The 26,732-nt window shown below is 39.6% G+C and overlaps 1 protein-coding gene and 1 pseudogene across 6 annotated transcripts in view; both read right to left on the bottom strand.

The window, feature by feature from the left end:
- BICC1 (BicC family RNA binding protein 1) overlaps positions 1 to 26,732 on the bottom strand; it is a 267,016-nt gene that overhangs the window by 119,791 nt on the left and 120,493 nt on the right. The gene's annotated exons all lie outside the window — the stretch shown is intronic.
- LOC103563851 (5-hydroxytryptamine receptor 3C-like) lies at positions 6,243 to 9,011 on the bottom strand (annotated as a pseudogene).

The raw sequence follows: 26,732 nt of genomic DNA, 5'->3' as shown, positions 1-26,732 counted from the left end.
ATGGACGGTGGTGATGGTTGAATGTTATAAATGCATTTAATACCACCGAACTGTACACTTAAAAATGGTTAAGATGGTGAATTTTATGTTATGTGTATTTTACCGCAATAAAAAGAAAAAAAAAATAGGCAGGCATGTGATTCAATTTGGGCCAAAGACAAGTAAGAAGAGGTTTGATAGAAGTTTTTGATAATGAAGCTTTCTGGCTTTTATAAGAGAATTTCTGAAAGGTTTTCTCTCTCCCACTAGATGTGAACAAAGACACATGGAGCCCTATTGCTGCAGAGTGCCACCCTGACCATAAGCTTCAGTACAAAGCTGCCAATGTGGAAGGCAGAGCTGAGTCAGGGAACATCTGGGTCCTGGATGCCATCACGAACCTTCTTAATCAACTATTCTTAAAACTCACTTACCTCTGCACTCCTCAGTAATGTTAGTCAATACACGTTCATATTATTGAAACCAGCCTGTTACTTGAAACTGAAACCATCCTACTGGATACACCTTCCAAACCAGGTCCTTCTGAGTTCCATACTTTTCTCTGACATCTGTATTCAAAACTTTGTCCCCTCCCCTCTCCCACAGCTTCTCCCTTATCCCTCCTCATCCCCTACACTACTATTTCCAGTAAGTTACACAGACCTAATGATGCTTTCTCCAAAACTGTGTCCAGAACCTAAAACAACCTTCCAACCAGATAATTACCACTCACGAGCACTTCCACAAAGGGTTTTACAATTGCTGGCAACACTACCAGCTTTTTCCCCTTCAAGACATGAGCTCTGATATTTCCCTCCCCTAATTCAAAAGTTTGCCAGTGGTTATTCATTATCTCAACTTAGGCACAAACCTCTTGACCCAACATTTAAGACTGTCCATAATCAGGCCACAATCCGTCTCTTTGTTTTACTTTTCCTCAGTCTCTTCTGCTTTCCTCAACACCACTATCCACTGTCCTATCCACACCCAATCTCCATCCTTTTTTCGCTTTATTCAAACTGTTTTATCGTCCCATTGTCTCCCGCTGCTGAATTTCTACCTCTTGTTCAACACCCAGCATAAAAGCAACTTCAAGATCCCCTCAATCAGATGTAGTCTTTCCTGCTCAGAGCTACTATCTTGTCTCTCTTATGCCAGTTAAGTTTTATTACTATGTTTAAACTGATCCAGTTGCCCTTTTAGAATATACAGTCCTGTTAGGCAAAGTGTGTTTTACTTATATTGAACTTGGCAGGTCCTACTAAGAGTAATTAATGGGAAAGCCAACAACAGCCACGCTCTTGACAAGTCAGAGAGAGGATGCCTAGGCATTTCATTTGCAAGAGAGTTGTAAGCTTCTAGCAGAACAATTTACTGTCCTTTGAGGGACTTGAAGGTGGAATCGCTTTCGTTTTATAGGATCATGCATCTAAATCAGGAGTCCCTAATTCAAATGTCTACAGAAGCCAGGCAAGGAACAGTTACGAATGACTGGGCACAGTGCATGTTTTTAATTCAAATATACATTCTACACACAGAGACACACACATACAAGACAGAAAAATTATTTGTTTCCCTAAAGAAATACAACTTCTCTTATTTTCTTAGAATTCACTGACTCCCCACACACACACACACACTCATATTTCCCCTTGACCTACAGACTTGGGTACAAGAATTATTTCAGTCCACCATAAGAAAACCAACAGCACAAGAATAAATGGTAACTGAAACTTATCCTCAGTGTCAGAGGAATAACAGAGTGCGGCAAGCAGGAGCGCACTGTCCTGCCCAAGGGCGCTATCACTACCTCCAACTAGCTTGGGGGGACGTTGGCCCAAAGTAGCCAGACTTTTGGATTTTCAAGAAAAGCTACCAAACCAGATTGCTATGTAAAATCTCCTTAATTTTAAAAAGTTGTCAGCTAAGTAATTTATTTCAAAATCACTATTCAGAGAAATACAATATGGCCTAAACTTAACATGCTTGTAAGCCAAATACAACCAACAAGCTATTCATTTGCTTTCTGTTTACTTGAGATGGGTGAAAAGAAAAAGAACAGGAATGTGGTAATACTCTAAAGAGTGAGAAGATGATGCTTCTACCAGAATCAGAAAATCTTTTGCCCCTAGCCTTTTATAACTAGCTGGGCTCTGATCTTAGGAAAAAGGCACAGACAGCTTTACAGCCCACTGTCTGACTTTGGGCCTAGGGTACCTGGCAGGGAGGTCCAGGGCTAAAAGCCACTGGAAAATTGAGGTCAATTAAGCCTAACACAAGGTTACAAGTGAATCCCCTTGCACATGGTAGGAATTTAAAAACTATGAAACTTTCCTGTATTAATGTGGGAAATTATTCCTTCTAAGAGGATGCCAAAAAATAAAGTGCTACCCTATTAAATCTGGTACAGTGTGGCTGAAAATACCTACTGTACTCTAGATGTATTTTCCTGAAAAAGTAATTTTAGATCTTTCTGATACAGGAAAAATGTGTGGCGCCTATAAAAAGTCATGAGTAATATTCAAAGAATTTATACATTTCAAAATTGAATTTGATTATGAAAATTTCCAAAGAAGCTATACTCTGTAGGCTTAAGTGCACTAATAATGTCCGAAGGGAGACTTGGGAAGACAAACATGTAGATGTACTAAGATCTCATCAACCAGCAACAGTGCAGAATTGGATTTGGCAATATTTCAGATGTCTTCATGTGATTCCTAGAGCAAAAGTTTCAAAACAGTTTTTCCCTTGTGAATTTTTAGCATCTAAGGAGAATCTGATTAAAAACCACAAAGCTTTCCAAACTCTGGTTTCAAGAAATTAAGATTCTCTCAATACAGCCTCAATTTCCGACATCTATTTACATATGATAAAATGGCATACAACTATTCTATATTATGAAATATGAACCAGTTGGTGAGATTTATTTTTATCACTATGTACTCATTTACAAAACAAGATGAGTGTGAGACACTATGATCAACTGATGGGCAACAATGATGGCCAAAAACAGCTATGGCTGCTGCTCTCACGATACTCACTGTATAGTCAGGGGAAAAACCAACCATCAACCCTTATCATTGCAGAATTACAAAGCATAAGAAGTTTCATGAAAGAAGCTTACAAGTTGTAACGGTAGCATCTAACAGAGATGCCATGTAGTCTCTTAATCAGGGAAGGCCATCTTGAAAAAGTGAGCTGCAATATGAAGCATGGCTACAAAAGGGGTAACCAAATCACGCCAGGGAGAGGGACCAGCATTCACTCATTTACAGAGTTCTTGCATGCCAAATATGTGCCAGGCGCGGCATTACACATTAGATATGTAATAGTGAACAGAATTTAAACTATCTCTGATCACACTCACAATCTACTGGGGGAAATGAACAAATAAAATAAATAGATAAAATAAATCTACTGAGGGAAATGAATTAAAAATAAGATAAATCTACTGGGAGAAATAAACCAAAGAGGGGGGATGGCTTTTTTAAAGTGAGGGAGGGGTTAAAAAAGAGCAGGATGCTCTGAGTCAGACAATAAGAAGGGCTGTAGTTTAAATTGTGTGGGACGCTCTCTCTGAGGAAGGGTCATTGAAGACAAGACCTAAAGGATGCCAAGAATAGTTCAAAGAACATTGTAGGCAGAGCATAAAGGCCTTGAAGCAGGAGGGATCTCAGTGTTAAAGGAACTGAAAGCACGCCAGAACAGCAGGAGAAAGTCGAAACAGGTGAGGCGGAGAGAGCAGTAAAGATCTAATTAGAGAGACTGACTCAAGACAGAGGAGGATAAGAAGCGCAGACTGAGGGACACGCAAACTAGGTGTGGCTAGAAAGATGAGAATCAGGGAAGACACGGGAGTCGTCAAACCATGCAGAGCCTTGCAAGCTAGGTTAAGGATTTTACTTTTTTATCCTAAGAGCAATGGGAAACAACTAGACACTTTTTTAAAAGGTAAGTAACATGATCTAATGTGTATTTTTTTTTCAAAGCTCATTGATAGTATTTGAAGAAAGAAATGGAGTGAGGGCCGTGAGAGGTGGCAAGGAGACCAGTTAGCAGGTTATTTTGGCAATCCAGATGAGTCACGGTGATGGCTTCAAACAGGCTAGTGATTACGGCACCATGGCTAAGTGGGCTAATGTGAGTAAGTACTGGCAGGACTTGGTGTCTGATTACACGTGAGGGATCAGGTAGCAGTCAAGGATGACACCCCAGGTTGTGACTGGGACAACACTGTGAATGGTGGTGTCACTCACTGAAACAGGTTCTTGTGGAGAAGATACACACTTGGGTGAGCTTAATTTTGAACATTCTAATCTTTAAGTTTCTGGGTTAATTAAGTGGAAATATCCAGGGAGTAAAAGACTTGTTCTCAGCAGCAGGCAAAAATGGGTAACAGATGCCCATAAACAAGGGACTAGATAAACTGTGGTGGGTTTCAAACAATGTAATACAACTCACTCATAAAAAAGAAGGAACTACTGATACATGCAATATAGACAAAACCCAAATTGCTGAGTGAAAGAAGCCGTACATGATAGAGTGCATACTTTATGTTTCCATATATATAATATTCTAAAATGAACAAAACTAATCTTTGGCGAAAAAACTCAGAATATTGATGGCCACAGCAGGAAGGGGTTGGATATTTGTTGGGGTTTTGGCAGAAGGAGAAGGAGGAAACTTTCTCAAGCGATGGTAGTGGTCTATCTTTATAAGAGTTTGGGTTACACGATGTATACATTTGTCAAAACACACTGAATGTTACATTTACTTCATTTAACAACAACAAATATTGAATGCCAGTTATTGGTATGCATGTGAAAGGGTTGAAGTGTATTGATGTCTGCATGTCAGTTTGAAATGCATCAAAAAATAAGATGGATTGATGAATAAATAGAAGGATGAATAGACGGATACATACATGACGAAGCAAATATTTTTAAAAATTGTAGAATTTTGGTGGTTAAGATTTGGCATTCTCACCTCCATGGCCTGGGTTCACTTCCCAGTCAGTGAACCACACCACCCATCTGTCAGTTGTCATGTAGTGGTGGCTGCGTGTTGCTCTGATGCTGAAAGCCATGCTGCCAGTATTTCAAATACCAGTACGTTCCCCATGGTGGACAGGCTGCAGCAGAGCTTCCAGACTATGACAGACTAGGAAGAAGGACCTGGCCAACCACTTCCGGAAAACTGGCCGTGAAAATCCTCTGAACAGCAGTGGAGCATTGTCTGCTATAACACTGGAAGGTGAGAGGATGGGGCAAAAAGACCAGGCAGGGCTCCACTCTGCTGTGCACAGGGGTTGCTAGGAGTTGGAGTGACTCAACAGCACTAACAACAAAAAATGTACAATTTGAGTAGTGGGTAAATTGTATTTCCTGCATAATTCTTTCAACTTTCCTGTATTTTTATAATAAAATGTTAGAAAAACCTTAAGTAACCAAACTATTTCTTTACAAGCGGTAAGAAACCTTGCAATACTGTGGATGAGCACATTCTTCCTCCTTCCCTCCCTTCACATCTTCACTTTTACTGTGAAGCCATGAATATTGACTACTAAGGGATTTATAACCAATTTAATTACAAAGGAAACTAATATTTTAACATCATTTGAAAACATTATAGAAGCCCAAAATATGTTCTTTGATGAAAAAAAGTTAAATATTTTAACACATTTTAAGCAATGAAACCATAATTCAGAAAAAGATGGGGAAAAGTTCCAGCTAATACAGGGAAAATAATGGTCATTCTGAACTATGTAATGTCTTAAGGGATACTGTTTTCTTATTTTTATCCTCTGAGAGCTCTTCAGGACCCATTTAGTAAGTAGATAACTATCACTGGCACACCAAATGTCACATTATGTCACTCATCCATTCATTTTTAAATGTTTCCCTATGAATGTTATTTATATCCTTAATTTCCACCATCAAATATGAGTTTTTTTAACTTAAAGAAAACTGCTAGGTCTTTCTTTGCAAAAACTAACAACTATAAAATTACTAGAGGCTCAGTTAAATTTTACTAAAAATTTTTCTTCAAAAAATAAAGTCAAATTGTCCCTTTCATCCTCCCTGCCCCCCGGGTTTATTGGGGGTGATTCAATCAAGAAAGCATTCCTGGAACCTGAACCGTGAGGAGCCAGGCAGAAGTCATGGTAGGGCTGAGGGGAGCTGATGGCACGCAGGAGCAAGGACGTAACTTTTGGAGGGCATATGGAACTATCCATCTTGTCTGAAACTGCATAGAGAACTGGGTTATAAACAAAGTGGGTGCCAGGGCTGAGGCTGGAATTTGGATGGGCATGAGAGCCTGGCTGTTTTCTGGCAGCAAGAGAAGCTCCAGACTGGGGTTTGCAGGTGGGTAACTGCCTGGGTGTTCCAGAGGACAATGACTATGATGATGGAGAGGCCATGAAGAGCAGGTAGAAGTGGAAGAGCAGGGAATTCATCACATGGCTGAACTGCACCCAGAGGTCCACCAAGTGCTGCTTCTGAGCCTTGTGTTTCTGCCGGCTCTTGTTGATATAGAGCATCCATTTAACTCTGCCTCTCTGGTACCTAGCACCTTTCCCACCAGCTCCACTAGTTCCTTCAGGCCGGGCAGGTGGGTGGGGATGAGATCCAGGCCCTTATTTCCCTTCTAGGGTACAGGAGGACAGGATCTCCTTGGGCTGGTGCAGTGTAGAAATAGGGAATAGAGCCACCAAGGTACAGGTAGGGGCTGGGTGGTGGCCAGGTACAGCAGGCAAGTGATGAAGATAGTCTCCAGCAGGCTGAACACCATCAGAGACAGACACGGGGCAAAGTGGACACTGATGAGGGAGGTGCCAGTGGCTGGGAATGTCATTCATCACGAGCAGAAAGACAGTGTAGCCCAGCAGAAGTGTCATCTTGAATGTGGAATGATTCTTACTTTCTGCTGGTAGGGATAAGATGAGAGCAACAATGGCAACCAGAAAGCTACTGGTCACAGAAGGTTTATCACGGAGAGGCCAGTCCTGTGCCTGATAGCCACCTGTTTAGATGGAAGAGCTGAAGGTGAACATGCAATTCTGCTTGTCAAAGGGGAAAGAGAAGATGTCCAGGTTACACGCGCTGACTACTCACATTGGCTTATAATATCTGTTGTGACCTTCACTGTTGACATAAGCCATGAGACTGTAGGTGCCTGATCCACATCCATGAACTCCTCGATGATGATATCTGGAAGCCATAGGTTCTCAGTTGCCATGCTGAGCTTCTTGATGCCCTCACTTTCCCCTGGGTTCCATCTAATGAATGGATTGTACCAGATCATACTTAGCCACAGGAATGATGTCATTGGCTGATGCTATGCATCCACTTCCAGAATGGCAGACAGGGTGAAGGAGATGTTGACATGAGTGGGGATACTGTCGTTAATGACTGGATGGACACCACTCTGTCAAATACTGCCTGGAGGGCAACAGGACCTGCCCCATGCTCATCAAAGTCTCAGCGATTGATCGTTAAAGTGTCTCCTCTTCCTTGAAGCAGCAGGGGGAGAAGAAGGCAGAGGAGAAATCTTTCCCCATGGAGCCAACCTCTTTCCAACTTCCTCTCCTTGACTCGTCTCTGGGGAGTTAGTGATGACGTTGACTTTAACAGACCATAGGGCACACCTCAAGTCCTAGCTCAAATTATCCTTCTAATTCAAACTTATAAACTGATTTTTCAAAACCAGCTACCAATTAAAAGGCTTGATATCAACTCTCATCCATTTATTCAACCAATACCTTCACAGAGTTTATGATGTGACAAGCTCTACTGTAATACTATCCAAGAAAAGTTTCCAGTTAGTAGTATAAGTGATTAATTACATATTCATATACATTACTTGGGAAACTATATTTTATTGCTCATTTTCAGCAAATGAGGGTTTTTTCCTTACACAAAGTCTGGTAAAGACGAGTAGCTTTCCTTACTATACATACTATGAGCTTGGACTTTCATGATACAAAACTTTGCAGAGCTTTTTTAAACTCTAAAAGAAAGCTTTATTAATCCCTAAAATAAACATTTAGACACTATCTCTTCTTAGAGCCCCACAGTTAAAGCAAAGGAAAAAGAAACAGCTAAGTGAGCCCAAGGCTGCTTATAACTTCTGAGTTTCTAAATTCTTCTTTAGTCTTACCAGGAAAAATACTGAACTAGGTACATCTACCAGTTTGAGAGAGGGAAGAGAAGCTTGTTTTACAAGTTGCTGGGTTCTGGTTTGCATATTGTCACTGGCTGGAAGCAAAGTGCATTCAATAAATATGATAAAAAAACACCATGTCATCAATAAAACTGAGTTTTCCCAAATAAGTGAATGTGGAGTTACAAACTCCAACCACTTACATCGATGCAATCCTTGAAATGCGTGTTCGCTCAAAGGGCAGATGAAGCACTGTAAAGGCTCCAATGTGACTACTGGGATGCAGGCTGTGGTGCCAAAATAACATTTTGAGACTTTTTTCCAACCAGAGTCAGACCTAAAGGTGAGATTCAGAACACTGTGAATCCATCTGGAAACAAATTGAGTGGAAAGGGTAAGTTTCAAACTTTATTGATATTTTCCCTTTCTTTTATAAGGTCACTCAGTGAGGATCAAAAGTTCACACAAGAGGAATTCATAAAAGAAAGGGCAAGGAAAAGTCTTCAAAACTGCTTTCCGTATAAACTGGTGTACTGACCCAAGGCAATAATGCACTGACAGAAATCAGAGCATCTAAAGATGACGTAAACTCTCTAAATGAGCTAAAATGATTCAGGGAATCTTCCAGAAAAGTTTTACTTCCAGTCTGCACACTGCACATTTTGTTAAAAAGTGGAAGACCATAAAATACTTAATAATTCTCTGTTTACTGCCAATTTTTTATTTATTATGTTCACAAAAATAGTGATTTACAATAAGCCAAGATGAGACAAAGGGGAAAAACTATTTATTGAGCACCTGGTATACATCAGCACTTCATAAACACACATGAGCTCCCCTTCGTCCACACAGCCCTGTAAAGCAGGCATCCTCACCACTCGACACTTGAAGAGGACGTTTAGAAAGACTGAAGGACTTGCTCAGGATCATGCATGTAGCTTTGAGTCAGGAGTGTCCTTAAGGTGTGGCTTTGTCATTAACAAGCTATATGTTCTTATAAATGTAAGTCGCCTCTCTGATACTCCATTCCCTCATACGCTAAATCAAAAGGCTCAACTAAACATTGTAATTACATTAAAAGGTGAATTTGATCTTTGAGGGACTGATGATAGACAGTCTGACTTATTTCTTCCCCTCCACTTCTACCCTGTCGTTCCTGCCTTTATCCAATTTCAATGTTCTTTACTCATTCCATGAGAAGGTAGGAAAAGGAGCTGGACCCCCTCCAAAAAAGAGTACTTAAAAGCTTTGTTTTCATACTCGATAACACTCCTTTTTTTTTTTTTTTTTTGCTTGAGGAAGATTGGCCCTGAGCTAACATCTGTTGCCAATCTTCCTCTTTTTGCTTGAGAAAGATTGTTGCTGAGCTAACATGTGTGCCAATCTTCCTCGACTCTGTATGTGGGATGCTGCCACAGCATGGCCCGATGAGTGGTATATGGGTCCACACCTAGGATCCGAACCCATGAACCCTGGGCTGCCAAGGTGGAGCGTGTCAAACTTAACCACTATACCAGCAGGCCAGCCCCCACAACTTATTTTTAAAGGAAAAAAAAAAAACCTTGAGCCAAGAAGAAGTTACAATTAGAGTATTAAGAGACTTCCACTTTATGCTATATTGTTTTCAGGATTACAGGGAATAAATGAGAACTTCATAAAATTCCTTCAAATGCCTCACATCTTCACTAAAAAGAATAAATCATTATTGTAATCTCACAATAAGCCAGCCCTGGTGGTCTTGTGGTTAAGATTCAGTGCTCTCACTGCTGCAGCCCAAGTTTGTTTCCTGCACTACCTGTCCATCTGTCAGTTGTCATACTGCAGTGGCTGTGTGTTACTGTGATCTTGAAAGCTATGCCATCGGTATTTCAAATACGAGCAGGGTCCTCCATGTGGACAGGTTTCAGCAGAGCTTCCACCCAGACTAGACAGACTAGGAAGAAAGAGCTGGCCACCCACTCACAAAAAATTGGCCATGAAAATCCTGTGAATAGCAGTGGAGCATTGTCTGACATAGCGCCAGAAGAAAAGAGAACAGTTCAAAAAGACCAGGCAGGGTTCTGCCTTGCTGTACACAGGGTCGCTAGGAGTCAGAATCCACTCGATGGCATTAACAACAACACAAAATCTCCTAATGACAAGTTTGATAAAGAAGCATCACTAATAGCTAATGAGAAATCGTCTATCTAGACTAAATTTAAATGTTGTTCTTTATGAATAGTTAGCTTTTAAAAGACTAGAAGGCCAAGGAGAATAAGTGTGTAGTTTCTTCTGTATCCTGTTTATAACCCACAGAGGTATAAAACTCACAGCAATTAGCTAGAAAGTAAAATTCTAGTTTGCTAAGTAATAATCTGTGCCTTCCTTGAAACCATCAAGCTATACTGAATTGATATTTTTCCATCTGGCTTAATTGTGAACCTCTTATCTAGTCTATTATTGAAAAGGCATGATAAGCCATCACCTCCAATATATTTGTCAAAGAAGTTTAAATATTAAACAGAGAAGGCAGGTTAAATAGGAGTAAATCGCTAAGATATTTTTACTATCTTATTTAAAATTCCTTGCAGGGGAGAACTCAAGGCAAAAAACAAGTGTATACTAAATAATTCACCAGGTATTTGAGAGGAAGAGGACGATATTAACATTTGAATGCCTACTATGTGACATGCCATTGTTTAATCATGTCTTTAGGCCTATAAAAGGTAGACATTACTCATTCCACTACTGGGTATTGATCCAAAGAACTTGAAATCAGCAATTCCAAAAGTCCCACGCACCCCTAGGTTCATTGCAGCATTATTTACAATAGCCAAGACGTGGAAGCAACCTAAGTGCCCATCGACTGATGTCTGGATAAAGAAGATACGGTGTTGGGGGCTGGCCCTGTGGCCGAGTGGTTAAGTTTGCAGCCTCTGCTTCAGCAGCCCAGGGTTTCGCCAGCTCAAATCCTGGGAGCAGACATGGCACTACTCATCAAGCCATGCTGAAGCGGCATCCCACATGCCACAACTAGAAGAACCCACAACTAAAAACGCACAATTATGTACCAGGGGGCTTTGGGGAGAAAAAGGAAAAATTAAAAAATCTTTAAAAATATATATATATATATATGGTGTATATATACAATGGAATACCACCCAGCCATAAAAAAAGACAAAATCGTCCCATTCACAACAACATGGATGGACCTTGAGTGTATTACGTTAAGTGAGATAAGCCAGACAGAGAAAGACAATCTCTGCATGACTCTACTCATATATGGTAGTTAAACACGTAGACAAAGAGAACAGATTAATGGTTACCAGGGGAAAGGGAGGTGGCGGGGTGGGCACAAAGGGTGAAGTGGTGCACCTACAACACAACTGACAAACAATAATGTACAACTGAAATTTCTCAAGGTTGTAAACTATCATAATCTCAATAAAAAGTTAAAAAATAAATAAATAGGGGGCTGGCCCCGTGGCCAAGTGGTTAAGGTCGCACGCTCTGCTGCAGGCGGCCCAGTGTTTCGTTGGTTCGAATCCTGGGCGCAGACATGGCACTGCTCATCAAACCACGCTGAGGCAGCGTCCCACATACCACAACTAGAAGGACCCACAACGAAGAATATACAACTATGTACCGGGGGCTTTGGGGAGAAAAAGGAAAAAAAATAAAATCCTTAAAAAGTTTTTAAAAATAAATAAATAACATAAAATATATTTTTAAAAAAAGGTAGGCATTACTATCCCACTTAACAAGTAAAGAAAAAGACTAAAAACCTAGATAATTTGCCCAAGGTCACACAGCTAATAAATGCTGATGGTGTATTTCCAGCTCAAATATACTTGAATATATTCTTGAATAGAAAGTCTAAACTCTTTATAGTACCTCCTCCCACCTTCTCTGCGCTTGGCCAGTGATTCAAAAACTAAAAACTCACATTCAGCAACCTATTAGAATTCTAGCTTTGGCTGAAGGAAAAAAACACATGATTATGATACAGTATATCAGAGGTATGAGAAGACAGCATATAGAACTTCCCCTTCCAGCAAGAGGGTAACCTGGATATTCAGATAAAACCATTTAAGTAGAAAACATCTTAAAATGCTGAGTAAAAGTAAGGAAAATTGCTTAGAGATCAGAAATAAGAAAGAAAGAAAGAGGTAAGTGAAGGTCGGAGCCAGTATCTGCCATAGAAATGTCTATTATTACCTGGTAGCCTTTAGCCTGGATTTTAACAAACCATGTCCAAAGAATGGAAAATACAGTTCACACCAGAAACACTCACATAAAGCCCCAGAGGTTGAAATGAAATAAAACTTCCCTTTAGTGACAGACAGTGGAGATGAGTGCCTGGCTTTGCCTTGGTGGAATGAAGGAAAGGAAAAAATCTCCACTGAGAATTCCTAAACACAAGTCTATATTGATGTACTCTTGGAGACAGAATTCACATGCAAAACAAATTAGTTTAAAGTAGTTCTAGGCCAAGACTGTGCTCCCAGGCAGATAGACACAAACACAATCTGGAGCAAAGGAAGTAAAATGTAGTCGTCACAGAAGTCTCATGAATAAAGTTCCAATGAACATTAGCTCACAATCAAAAAAAATCACCAAAGATGATTTAGCAGAAAGACTGAGAGGAAAAGCCATGAGTAGCGAGAGTCTAGAAAACAACAGGCTACAGAAAAAGACCACCAAGATAATGCAGATATTTATATTAATAGGATATAGAATTTATACTTAAAGATATAAAAAAGTTATCAAAAATATTTTGATTCTTCAAGATACTATCAGAATTAATCACACAGATGTCAAAAATAATTAATTATGGGAAGGGCAGGCAAACTACGAAAGCCCCTTTCCTGAGGCTCAGGCACAGAGGGCCTGCCCAAAACTGAGGCTGGGGGAGAAGGGAGAACACCAACCCACCCTCTACCCTGCCATGAACCTTGCCCCAAACAACAAGCAGCAGTAGTCTACTGCTGGGGAAGAGGAAGAACACAGAGAAAGCCCTGGGGCCCAGGCATGTAGGTTGACTGCAAACTGAGAGTGGATCAGGAACGCTAAGAAAACCCTCCTGCATTCCAGGCCTCCTACTAAGCTCACAGCAGCAGCAGGCCACCTCTGGAGAAATCTGAAGCCTGCAGTGCGTGCCGAGTAGCTATAGCAACAACAAAATTCAAATCCAGCTCAACTACTGACAATAAAGACACAATCACCTATATTAAGGACCTGAAGGAAAAAAAGAAGTGGCCATTATGGGTATTAATATTATTTACCTCAGTCTCTATTGTTCTTTAGCACACAATACCTGACATTCAATTAAAAATTACTAGACACGAAGAGTGGGGAAAGCCATTGTTAACAGATGATATAGTCAACAGAACAAGACTCCAAGATGACCCAGATTATAAATATCAGACAGGACATTTAAAAGTTATAAATATTATAAGGATCTAATTGAAAAAAATGATCAATGCATTCCTATGGGGGGGAGGGGATTTATCACAGAGATGAAAACCATATAAAAAGACTCAAATGAAAATATTTTGAATGCAGAACAAAGGTACAGACTGGGAAAATATATTTACAAAACACTTATCCAACAAAGGACTTGTATCCAGAACTCTCACTACTCAATCAACAACCCAGTAAAAAAATAGCAAAATGTTGAACAGACACTTTACAGAAGAAATGATATGAATGGCCAATAGGCACATGAACCACTGCCCAACAACACTGGTGATCAGAAAAATGTAAATAAATCCACAATGAGGAACTACTACATGCCCACTAGAATGGCTAACATTAAACAGATGGACAATATCAAGTGCTGGAAAGGATGTGAAATGACTGCAACTCTCACCCACTGTCGGTGGGAATCAAAAGTTGTATAGCCACTTTAAAAAGCAATTTCACAGTTTCTGATAAAGTGAAGCATGCGCTTACCATATGAGCCAGCAATTCCACTCCACGGCACTTATCCAAGAGAAATGAAGATGGATGTCCACACCAAGACCTGCATGTGGACTTCACAGCACCTTCACTTACAGCAGCCATAAAATGTAAACCATTCAAATGCCTGTAAAGCAGTGAATGAACAACAAAAAAAGCAGTGTATCTACACAACAGACCACTACGCAGAACTGAAACAATAAACTACGGATATACCCAACAACCTAGAGGAATCTCAAAAGATTCATTCTAAGACACGAAAGACCAAATACTGCATCATTCTACTTAAATGACATTCTGAAAAAGGCGAAACTAGAGAGAGAAACAGATTTAGGTTGTCAGGGGCTAGAAGTTGGAAGGAAACTAACTGTTCTTTTAATTAAAAGCTATAAATTGAATTTTCAAAATCACCTACAAATAAAAACACCCTTCATTTATTTATTCAACAAACACTGAGGACCTACAACGTGGCAGGCACTACTCTAGACACTACAAAACCGAGTTCCTTAGTTGCACAAGTTTGAATTTTCAGAAAAGGAACTGATGAGAACAAATGCAATAAAAACTCATGTAATATGAGTTTTCCACATGTTGACTGAAGGTTATCATCAGAACTCTTAACATTTTTTCCATCTTCTTACCCGATTGTTACAAAATATCCTATATTTTATCATAATAAGTTACACATTTATTAGGGTGAACCATATGAAACTGCAGTATAATCATGAAATAGCTCACGCCAATGTTCCCACAGACAAGAACTCAAGGAAGAAATCTGTAAAAGTAATCAGTGGTCATGTCACACCTTCTCATCATAATGCAAAATAATCAATGACTCAATTTCCAGTCAAAACACCTGATATTTTTGGTGAACTTTTTTTTTTAAACTTTTCAAGAACTTTCCCAACATCCAGACTAAAACGTGTTATTCATCTTGTAAATAAAGATGATTGCTATGGAGACTTCACTGACTTCTGGTTTCATATTTCCAACGAAAGAACTAAAGGACAACAAAATTATTCCCACTTTTAGTTAAAAGCCTTACATTTAAACTCCACCTTTATCCTTAGGGGAAAACATATGAGAATCTTTCTTGGAAAGTTTATTTCATTCAGGCGTTTTAAAATTATTTCGTTTAAAAAAATAAGTAAATAAATATACTTTCAAAATCAAAAAAATTAAATGGACTACCCTTCTGTTGAAGAAGCTATTTTAGATAGTATAATTCATGCAGATAATTTTAGGAAAAAATTATAAACTTTATGCTTTCACACTGTCTTAATATTTCTTTATAAGCCATTAGGACACTTACACCCTTCTAGCAGAATATTTCCATGAACTGTTCAACAGCACTTTGGCCTGGAGGAGCTACTAATTCCATAGTCACTGAAGATTTCTTCAGGTACACTGGAAGACAGCTGTCACTCAACACACACACACACTGAGACAACGGACCATATGTGTCTCACAAAGGACTCCATTACAGAGAAAACACAATGAATAGAAATTTAGAATGTAAAAGATGGAACTTCTTATCAGTTTTTTAGAATTCCAAAATACGAAAGTTCTCAAAATAGTTCTCTATTTTTCCAATTTTTTTCTCAAACTATACTCTAATTTTTATGTTTGCTTCCTTAATTTCATCTTTTAAAATGGTACCAAATCTTAAAGTTATGGAATTTAATCCTTAGCCAAATGAATAATACCATAAAGCCTTGTATTTTAAAATCCAAATTATATCAGATTTGAAATCAGTATAAATTCAGTAATACTTAATCCAATTTTTTAAGTGAAATTTTACTTAAAGTACTCCCTTACCCTCCAACAGACCTCAGATATTTTCCACTATGTAAGAGATTATCTAAGGTAAACGTGTGCCATTTAACCTGTGCAGAACGAACTTGTGCCAACAAATGAGCAAAACCTGAACATGGCATACGTAGGTAACTCTATACCTTGATTTTAATTGTTTAAACCTAAACACTGTCGATACCAGCAACCAACTTAATCTTCAGAAAATGAAAAACAGATGAAAAGTCTTAGATCACCATGAATCATACAGCAACAGAATTTAGCTTTAGATCACTGCTAGGATTCTTTAACTATACTCAGGTTGGGGGCCTTGATTTTTACAATCGAGGCCAGGGGCTCTCAACCGCTTCTCTCTCCAGAATTCCTAAAAGGGGTGGGATTAGGCTAGGGGATGCCTGACCCCTTTGGAATACCATTTCTAAACTCCAGGAAGAAGGGACGTGGGACCATCTTGATCTCAATGCTTCTGAACTCAGTGAAGAAGCAGAAGCAGACAGAGGCATGAGAGAACTTCAGAGCCTAAAAGAAAAATCTAAGCTCAGTATGTGAGCCCTTTTAAAGTCGCAAATGGGAAGAAAGGAATCTCCTCCTTAACAAACCTGACAGCATCAGGTTGCTACCAATATACTAGATCGTGCCATTTTGGAAACCACGTCCTAGCATCACAAAGGAAATTAAAAACATCAGAATAAAGTCTGGCTATCAATACTCTACTAGAGTCTCACAATTAATAAGAATTTACCTGTATTCCACTTACGGAAGACATGAAAAAATTACAAAAACAGAAGCTCATAACAAAGATATATTTTTCTTAATTCTCAATTACATCATGAGAAAAGCACAGCAATTTGAAATATTTAACTAAGACAATGTACGTAACATGTCGAATACAGTAGTTTTCAAACTTGGCAGCACGTTAAATTGCCTAGAGGGAATTTCTCTTTCCTTTCCCTTCTCCTCCCTCCTGGCATGAAGACACTGAAGTCTGAGGAAGTGGGGCCATGACAGGGATGGGAGGCTACATGGAGGCATCAGCATCAGCAGCATGCCTGGCAGCCAAAGAAAAGTAGTAGTGGGGAGCACAAAGATGGTGGAGGAAGGAGGATTCCTGAGCAGTTGAAATATTGGTTACATTAAGCAGAATTAATTAATATACTGAAGATAACAGAAGCCAGCTTTCTCAATTTTCTTTCTTTTTCTCTTTTTTGTGAGGAAAATTGGCCCTGAGCTAACATCTGTGCCTATCTTCCTCTGTTTTATGTGGGATGCCACCACAGCGTGGCTTGATGAGCAGTACTAGGTCCACACCTGGAATCTGAACCTGCGAACCCCAGGCTACTGAAGCAGAGCACATGAATCCAACTACTATGCTACCAGGCCAGCCCCCAGCTTTCTCAATTTCTGAGAAGAGGGAAGGCTAGAAGGAATACTGAGGTATTGGGTTAGAACTTGAACTATCAGAGTAAACTCAGTTTTCTGAACTTATACAGACACAGATAGTCGCAGAAATAGTCAAAGATGTATATGTGCATACATACATCCACATATGTATATTTCCCAGCTCTGTCTGCTGAGAGAGCCCAGAAGCAATGACACCACTGAGACCAGTTATGGCTCTAGTTACCATCTCCCACGCAAAAGGAGGAGGGTCAGGGCAGGGGCAGGGAAAGTACAAGATAAGCCTGGAACATTCTGTTGTGCCAGAAAGTAGGAAAATGCTCAAGAAATGATGGGAAGATGTCAAAAAAATACAGGTATCCATTTGAAAGGACTCAAATTTGGGACAAATCTGGGACAATCTCAGCATCAAAATAATGAGAATATTAAGTTACAACCCATAGAATAAAATGGGAATCTATAAATCCATACTGATATAAGTAAACAAATAAATAAATTGATAAATAGGGATGAAAAGAAAGCTCCTTCTTATAGAATGTCAACCAATAAATGTAGATGGAATAATGAAAATAAATAATCACCATTCTACAACTAGCAAGTGGTAGTTTAAAAATGAAGAGGTCATTAATGAATGCTAGGGGCTTATAGGTGGACATTTGATGAAGAACAGAATACTGGCATAATATGGGAACATCTTCTCACAAAATACTAATTAAATACGAAAGGGATAATGCTGACTTCACAGTGGAGAAAGTCAATGTTCATCAACTTGACCGGTGATCAGAGTTAACATCACCAGTGGTGGGAAAGATTGACAGTATGTTTCGTGACGTGGTACACTTTAAAGAGCATGGCATCATTCCTGCCAAGAACGCATAGCCTGAGTCTGGTCATGGGAAAACACCAGATGGTTCTGGTTGAAGGTTGCCCTATCGAATGCAAGGCCTGTCAAGGACATGAGAAGCTGAGAAAAGACATAGGAATGGATTCCATTCTGAAGAAGACTGATGGACATGACAACTAAATTCAACAACATGTTCCTGTATACGATGCTGGACCAAAGAGAGAAAAAGAGGGGCCGGCTCGGTGGCATAGTGGTTAAGTTTACGTGCTCTGTTTCACTGGCCAGGGTTCACAGGTTCAGATCCCAGGCACGGACCTACACTTTGCTCACCAAGCCATGCTGTGGTGGCATCCCACATACAAAATATAGGAAGATTGGCACAGATGTTAGCTCAGGGCCAATCTTCCTTATCAAAAAAAAAAAAAAAGAAGAAGTAAAAGAGAAATTGTTGGGGCATTTGGTGAAATTTGAATGGGGTATGTAAGTTGTATGGTGATTTTGTATAATGTTGATTTCCTGATTGCTAACAGACAATCTTTCCATGCCTTCCCATCTTCCCTTGCTTTCCTTTGTCTTACCCTCCCCAGCACAGAGATGCTGACATCAAGGGAAGTGGGGCAGGAAAGACGATAGGATGTGAGTGTAACAGCCAAGGGCGAGGGCAGTGAAGGTGAATGAAGCATGGAGGTGAAGGGGGCAGGAGGCTATAGAGTATTAATTATAAATATAAATGTACGTAGGAGAGTGTCCTTCTTTTGGGGAGGTACAGACCATAGTATTTAGGGGTGATCAAGCACTATATCAGAAAAAGACTAGATAGATAGATTAATAAAACGGAAAGAAAATTCAGTAAAATCTTAACAACTGGGAATCTGGGTGACAGGAGTGCAAGAGTTCTTCGCAACATTTTTTGAGGTCCAAAACTATTTTAAAACAAAAATTACTTACTAATAAAGAATCATGTGGGGAACTTGTAAAAAAATCCCAGTACCCCAGGCTGCCCCTTAGACCAATTAAATCTCTGGGGAGTGGGGATCAGGGGCCAGTATTTAAAGCTCCTAAGAAAATCCACTGACGGCACTGTGTGATACACAGAAATTGCTCAATAAATGGCTGGTATTGCTGCTGAAACTATCATATTTAGCATAACCTCACGTCTATATGCAGAACATAATTCTGTATACTGGAAATTATTTTTTAAGAAGACAATCCTAAATAACTGTGACCTATCTTACGTGATCTACCTCAACACAAGTGATGAGGGTGATACTCTTAGCAGAGAGGGCACTAAAAAATAAGTAAAATATTAATAATGATGGGAAAGAAAGTCTTTAATCTCTCAAATGCTTATTAGATCACAAAACATTTACTGAATTTGATCTTAGATGAGGATATAAATTATTTCAAACATTATTTGCCTATAGAATCCTCAGAAGTAACAAGTAAAGTATTAATTTAAAGAGGAAACAAAAAGAAGCAAATTTAACTAACAGCTACTTTCTTGTGCTAAGTGGGCTTTTAAGTGGCTCTTTAAAACTTAAATTTTATTTTATTTTTTTTACTAAAAAAGCGAATTCATAAAACAAGTTGCATCTATTAAAATTCTCTATGTTCAAAGAATATTCTCTCCTTGTTCAAGATCTTTTACCTTCTAGTTTTTTTCCCCCTCCTCCTCTAGTTTTGCAAATGGCTGAAAATTCGTCATTGTAACAGTAAGTAGTTGTAAACAACTTAAATGTTCCCCAGTTGGGGACTAGTTGAATGACATATGCTGCATCCATACAATGTAATAACATGCAATATCCAGCAGGAAGAAAAAATGAGGGTAATCTTCACATATACAATTGAAATAAGTTCCCAGATATATTGTTAAAGGTAACAACAATAAAGCAAGTTGCAAAACTGGAAATGTTAATTACATGCTGGGAAGGGGAAAGAGACTGAGGATCTTTTAACTTTACACGTATACATTTGTACATTTTGATTCCCGAAGCCTGTAAACAAATAAACAAAAGCAAAAATTTAAATTAGCATATGCACGGAACAATTTTATATTCAAGAAATCGTCCTACACTAAGGTAGCTTTGGTGGCTCCAGACCACTCCCACTCTTCTCCATGATCACTGGGTACATCAAGTGGGTGCCACTTAAATCAGAGGAATGTTCATTCACTCAATGATACTGAGATCCTACTGTGAGACAAAAATTAGCACAGTGCACGTTCCTTTCGAACATACAAAAAATGCAAAAACAGCAACCCCTGCCTTTACCTGGATACAGCACATCTATTATAATGCAATGCAGTGTGGCATACAAACAAAAATTCCAATGAGGGAAAAATGGTGCATACAGAGCATTAGTAAGGATCATACCCAGCACCCTCATGATTAGGGACAATTTCATGAAAAAGATGACAGTTGCTCTTTCGAGAATAACACATCAATAGGCAAAAATAGGAATAGAAAGAGAACATTCAGGTGGATGCAATGGCATGACTAAGATGCATTTGAAGAGCAGCTAGCAACCCCGTTGGCAACAGCATGTGGTTAGTATACAGAAGCTGAGATGGAAGAGGCTGAAAAGTGAGGTCAGGGCAGAAGGTAGAGGTGCTTAAATTACAGGCAAATTCCAGGCCCAGGTCAGTGTCTAGCTCATAGTAGACGTTCAATAAATGTTTATCACTGTAAGTCATGATGGAGACACTGTCAAGATTATAACTGTGTGTATGCCCAGATGCAGTTATACTGAAGGTTGGAAGTAGTCCTGGCAGTGTGTGGAGATGTCATTTATGTTAATTCTTTCAGCTGCTTGTGAACACGAAGAAACTGATAATGTTGTATTCTCAGATCAAGGAACATACAGAATAAAAATTTTGGAAGACCAAACTATGATTTAAACAATGACATTGTCTTACTGAAGTCCAAATCTGTACAGGTCAAACATATACTTGCTGGGAACAAAGCAGAAGCAATGATACTTGGTAAAGGATAGACAGAACCAAATTCAAACAGACATGTGGACTGAAGAGAGGGCAAATGAAGGCTAGACCTCAGCAGTTTTCCATGCTGGAATGTTCTGAGCTCAAACTTCGCATACTTTGAAGAAATGCTGAACTACGTTTGCAAGGAAGTAAAGCCACACTTCAGGAGAGAAGTGTGCAATTTGATGCTTATGAAGGGGGCTTTAAATTTCTGCTCCTGCCTTTAGTGTGCACAGTCTCAGTGTGGGTGTGATTTATTGAGCATGTGTCCCACCAGTGGGGCTCAGTTTCAAAAGGAACTGAAAACAAACTAGACCCATGAAGACGATGCAATATTCCTGGAATTTTGGAGACAATTCCATGAATCCCAAAACTATTTCTGGCTACTTGGCCAAACTCAGGGGAGTGTTTAGTGTTTGTGTCTGTCCATCTCAGTGAAAATGCATTCTCTTTTGTGAAATGTGGCAGCTACCATCAGCAGGATGAACCATCAAAATCCATTCACCCTCGCTAAATATATGCCACATTTTAGAGAATAACTAGCCTTTTAAATACAATGTTCTCATTCACCTTACTAAAAGTAATCAATGATTAGCTTTATGTGAATAACCATGCACTACTGTGTGACTAGTCTATTAATCTGTTTTCTGTACGTCTCTCGTATTAGTGGTTAAAATCTCTACCAGCATGATCAAAACGTTCTAGCGTATGTAACAGAGTACCGAGGAAACCTCTGGTCAGCCTCCATGTGCACAGATTTCAAATTATGAAGCCTTCTACTAATAGTAAAAACTTATTTGAGGAAAAGAACTAACATTTACTAAGCTCCAACTATGTGCTGGCAAAGCACTTGTTTTCTTCTAGCAAACATATAGAATATGTTTAAGAGTTCTATGATAAAAAAATAAATAAGTAAAAACAAGCTACATCCTGCCAGACAGTAACAATATTAAACTTCTCCCCAAAATCATGAAACAAAATGTTTAACAAGGTAAGTACTCCAAGGTCCCTTGCAACATTAAAATGTTGTCTCTCAAATTTTAAAAAATTAATTCCAAGGTAGGGTAAAAAGGTATTACATCATTGACCATTTTAAATGGACAATGCTGTAAAATTCCAAGTCAAAACAATTAACATTTATTGAATACCTATGATGAGCATATCAAAACTCCCCAAAATATGACTATGAGTAAGTGACCTTCCTAGAAACGACGGTAATCACATGTGCCTGAATGTGTGTGCACGCACAATTACTTCCATTTGCTTTATAACAAATTACTATCATACTCTCAGATTTACGGGTCTGGGGCCCAATCACTGTGCCAAGAGACAGCAATGAGGGTCTGTGGATGACTATGTTTAAGGCCTCAAAACTCAGGACTCTCAAATTTCTACTTACATAAGTAGTGATGGTAAATTCTCTTTTCAAGGTTCTATTTTAACTGCATTTGGAAAATCACAAAACTTTAGGGTTAGCAGAATTGTTCAGTTTATTTAGTCTAGTTGCTTCATTTTACAGATGAGACGACTGATTTAGGAAAGAAAAAATGGCTTCTCAAAGTAACGTAGCTAATTAATAGTTCTCTTGCTTCTCAGTATCAACCCCTCTCATTCCACATTTTTTCTTCTCGACTGTTAAGTATAAATTTTAATTATGCTTTCTGTCCCAATTCATTACTGAATTTGGAATGGCCCTCTGGGTGGTTCCTTAAAATTTAATATCGGCTAACTCTATTTTGTAATTAACATGAACTTGCAATTAAATTCTCAATCCTGTTATCGCAAGAAAAGTTCACTTTTATATTAGTCATACCCACCCCTGCCAAACCTAGAAAAAGATTTCAAGGTTTGTAGAAAAGCTGTGATCCATTCTTCCACTATAAATTTGGGACCATAATTTGTTTTCAACGACAAGCACTATTTAAGTCAATAGATAAAAAGGCTAAAGCTTCAAAAACATATTATACCATATTATATTTACTTGGCAATGGCATTCTGAATGTACGTGTTTCACCATGAGGATTAGAGGTGTCTTAAAAAGCATGTATGAAACAAAAGCATCAAATGAAGAATCGAGAGAACCCCAGATGGAAAGTTTAGATAGGAAAATAATCAAGCCAAGGGTAGGACTAGAACATAGAATTTCACACCACAGGGCTTGAATGCTCACTATCCTGGACTGCAAATTTGATCCCTGCCTCCCTCAAGCAAAGAGAAAAACCACATTTGTACAGGATTCTCATTGTCCGTAAGCTGAAAAGTAAGCCAATTTTTCAGGGAGGAAGCACAGAGGTTGCTGGTATTAAGATCTGCAAGCAATTCCCCTGGTGGATCCTCACAAAGAGGCCAGTCCGTGATGGAGCGGATGTCCTCCACAACACTGGCGTGTGCTGGGTCTCTTCTGCTCACAGTCTCTCAAGACAGGTCGATGGCCTAGCGCCAAATAAAGGAGATAGATGAGCCAGCTCACTGGGCCTCGGAAGGACATGTGAGGAAGGCCGAAATCTCTCTTCGAGAAGAGTCTGGCCTCACTCCAACTCCCAGACAAATGGGTGATTAAGGTCACAAAGCTTAGAGCCTGGTCACAATCATTTTAGCCTGGAAAATGTTCAAGGCAGGCGTTCTTCATCACCTATAAAAGTAATTTTTAAGTTGGAGATGGGGTGAAGAGGGAGCCCAGTAATTTCTGTTTTCTAGAAAGCATGTTTCAACAAACTTGAATGGAAGTTTTGCCATTAACATTTGTCCTTCCTGTAAATTTTCAAGGACTAACTGCAGTTGATTTCATCTTTTCATCTTGACATTTATTTTTAACAAAGGGAATTCCAGGTTGACTTTAAAAGCTTATTAGAAGGATATAAAGAGGCTGAGTTTTATTGAAAAGAAATTATAAACAAAGGAGGAATGAATGAAAATGACACGCTGTGACTAATAAATGCAGAGATAAATAAGTCTGAATTAGAAAAATAAGACATTTCAATAAAACCTGCTCTGGGCTATCAAACAAAATAGGTTGAGGTCTGAAATTAGAACTCCAATAGCTGCAGTTCAGCAGTGAACTAGAAGAGCGTAGCCCATGTTCCATGGGTGATGGGCATGACCCACAGAGGACAGGGTTGTTCTGATTGAACTGCAAGCCCTTCACATAGTCCAAACACTTGAAGGGTGAGATCACCAGCTCGAAAAGGAATCACAAGGGGTCGGGGTAGGAGATGGGTTAGTTACATGAATCCCATCATCACAACTTTCTACTGTGCTCTCTGGAATCTCTCTTTCCCATCTCTTAACAGGAAGGTGAGAGTCGATAAACTTCTGGTCACTTTCAGTAATAGAAACTCAGTCCAGTGCAGTGTAACATTCCACTTTCATAACCAATTCAAAGTTAACCCCACTCCCCATGACTAACGAGGTTTGCAACTCAGGAAACTCAGGGTGGCATAGAGAAGGGAGAGAAGAAGAAAGAGGGACAGACAGAGAAGGCACACTGAGAATGGGGCACTGCTCTTTCCTCCCTTCAAACCTCTTCTGAGCTCCAGATCATCTATTTAGTAGGCGGTAAGTAGAATTTTTTTTAATGAAACTGAAAAGAACAGAAAGATCAAGTTGTATTACATGTAAGTGTTATTTCATTAAACTTTTTTCCACTTATTTTTATGTAGGTATGTGCTGGGTCAAGATGTCAAATGTATTTCTTACTGCTGGTTACTGTCAAAAACCTGAAGGTCAGTTCTTTCTATCTCAGATGGCAGGACAGTACAATATGGCGGTTATAGCTTGGTCTTGGGAGCCAGACCACCCGGATCCAAATTCCAGGTACTAAATCTCTCTGTGCCTTAGTGTCCTGTCTATGTGAAATGAGAACAATAAAAGAACTTCCATCATAGGATTGCTGGGAGGATTAGATGAGTTAACACACGGAAAGCCTATACATATGCCAGTGGAGATTAGCTATTTAGGGGAAGAAGGGATAGAAGAAAAAGCAAATGCCTCCTCAGATACCTGGGTGCAGCAGCAATCCTCTCCCCACTGCTGTCCAGTGCTTCTCTGACGAATGCTAACTGGCTGCTGGCCGCCTCTACAGGGAAGGTCTGCAGGTGTGGCTCTCTTGCGGGGAGTCCGTATGAGTTCTAAGAGGCAGCCATGAGGTTCCCACTGCACACTTCCCTGGCATGAGAAAAACCAACATCCTCCATGTCTCCTTACCCCCTGACACCAGCAGAATACCTAATGGTCTCAAGATGCTGGGCTCTACTCACCTAGCAGTCAGGCTTCATGGGTGGGCTACCAGAGAGGGACCTCAAGGCCAGCTACCTTCAGTGGGATCTACTTGACCCACACTAAACTATGGGAGAATTTCTCCCCAGTTCTCTTCTCAAATCTCACATAAGCAATGGGGCAAACATCAACCTGTCACATCACAAACATCTGTGGCTTAGGCAGTTTTGCCACCAGGTAATGAAACACCGGTCTCCTCTTCTTGTAGGCACACCCAGTCTTGATGAGAGATCTCCTTGGAAAGATCTCTGCTCCCAAGAAATCACCTTCTCATCTTTTATGGGGACCACTCCATTTCTCACTAGCCCAACATCCCCAATGACTGTCCATCTCTTTCCTTCCACTTCAATCTTCTTAGTAGGGAAGGGATTTGCAGGGAAGTGGCGTGGTTTGTAGTGGTGGCTGTTGGTATTAGAACATTTTCTGCCACCTCTTAATAAGTACGCAAGAGTAGTGTGTGGACTCAAGTGTTGACAATTCTTTGGAAGCTCTCTGCAGAATGCCAGGGCCACATGCCCTTCCACTCTGAGTCCTAGTCGCCAATTGTGGCATAAAAGGAAAAGGTCTATTCAAATCCTGTGTAGTGGAACTACTAAGAAAAAGAGAAAAGCAGAAAGGGAAGAGAGAAGCAAAGTGATCAGAAACCATCATGACAAGGAGAGACAGGAGTATCAAGTAGTTTTATGCTCAGACAATGGAAAGGATTTCTGACAACATAGAGCTATTCTGTGCCTCAGTGCTCTGGCAGTTACAGATATAGGATGGGTGTGTGTGTTTGTGGCGGGGGGGGGGGCGAACAGACACTAAATATGGTATTGTTCTCTCCATACCATAGCCCCTGAAATCATAGGACATCTCTACAGTAATAACTAAGTCATGGCAGAGTGGCCGGCACACAAGAGTGTTGTATACACCACGCAATAAAACTACGTGCATGATAAATACCTTTTGTGGTTTGGATTCAAAGCCTTCTCTAGCAAAGAGCAGAAGGAAATGGCATTTAAAATGGGTGAGCACAAGAAAATGCTGAAGGATCAGTATAATGTTAGAGAATAGACTCCATGTGCACTGCGATGCATATGAGAGCAGAGCTCAGAGAGGACAGTTGTTAGAACATTTTTATATATTGTGAGCATCTAAAACTGCCAGGTACCACACGTTCCTAAAGCAGATGACTTCTCCCATGCTCTACTGTAGGAGAGGGTTTCAGTCAAACACACCGACACTGCCCTTAGGGACATCCTAACGGCTTGTTGTAAAAGCAAAGTAATTGTTTTTAACGCAATTGATTGTGTCATGTTTATTTCTGAAAACCTTTTCAAATTAAAATAAGGCACGAAA

Source organism: Equus przewalskii, chromosome 1 (genome assembly GCF_037783145.1).
Source record: "Equus przewalskii isolate Varuska chromosome 1, EquPr2, whole genome shotgun sequence".
Taxonomy (NCBI): domain Eukaryota; kingdom Metazoa; phylum Chordata; class Mammalia; order Perissodactyla; family Equidae; genus Equus; species Equus przewalskii.
Note: the sequence above shows the minus strand (reverse complement) of the source record. Positions and strands in the feature narration are given on the sequence as shown.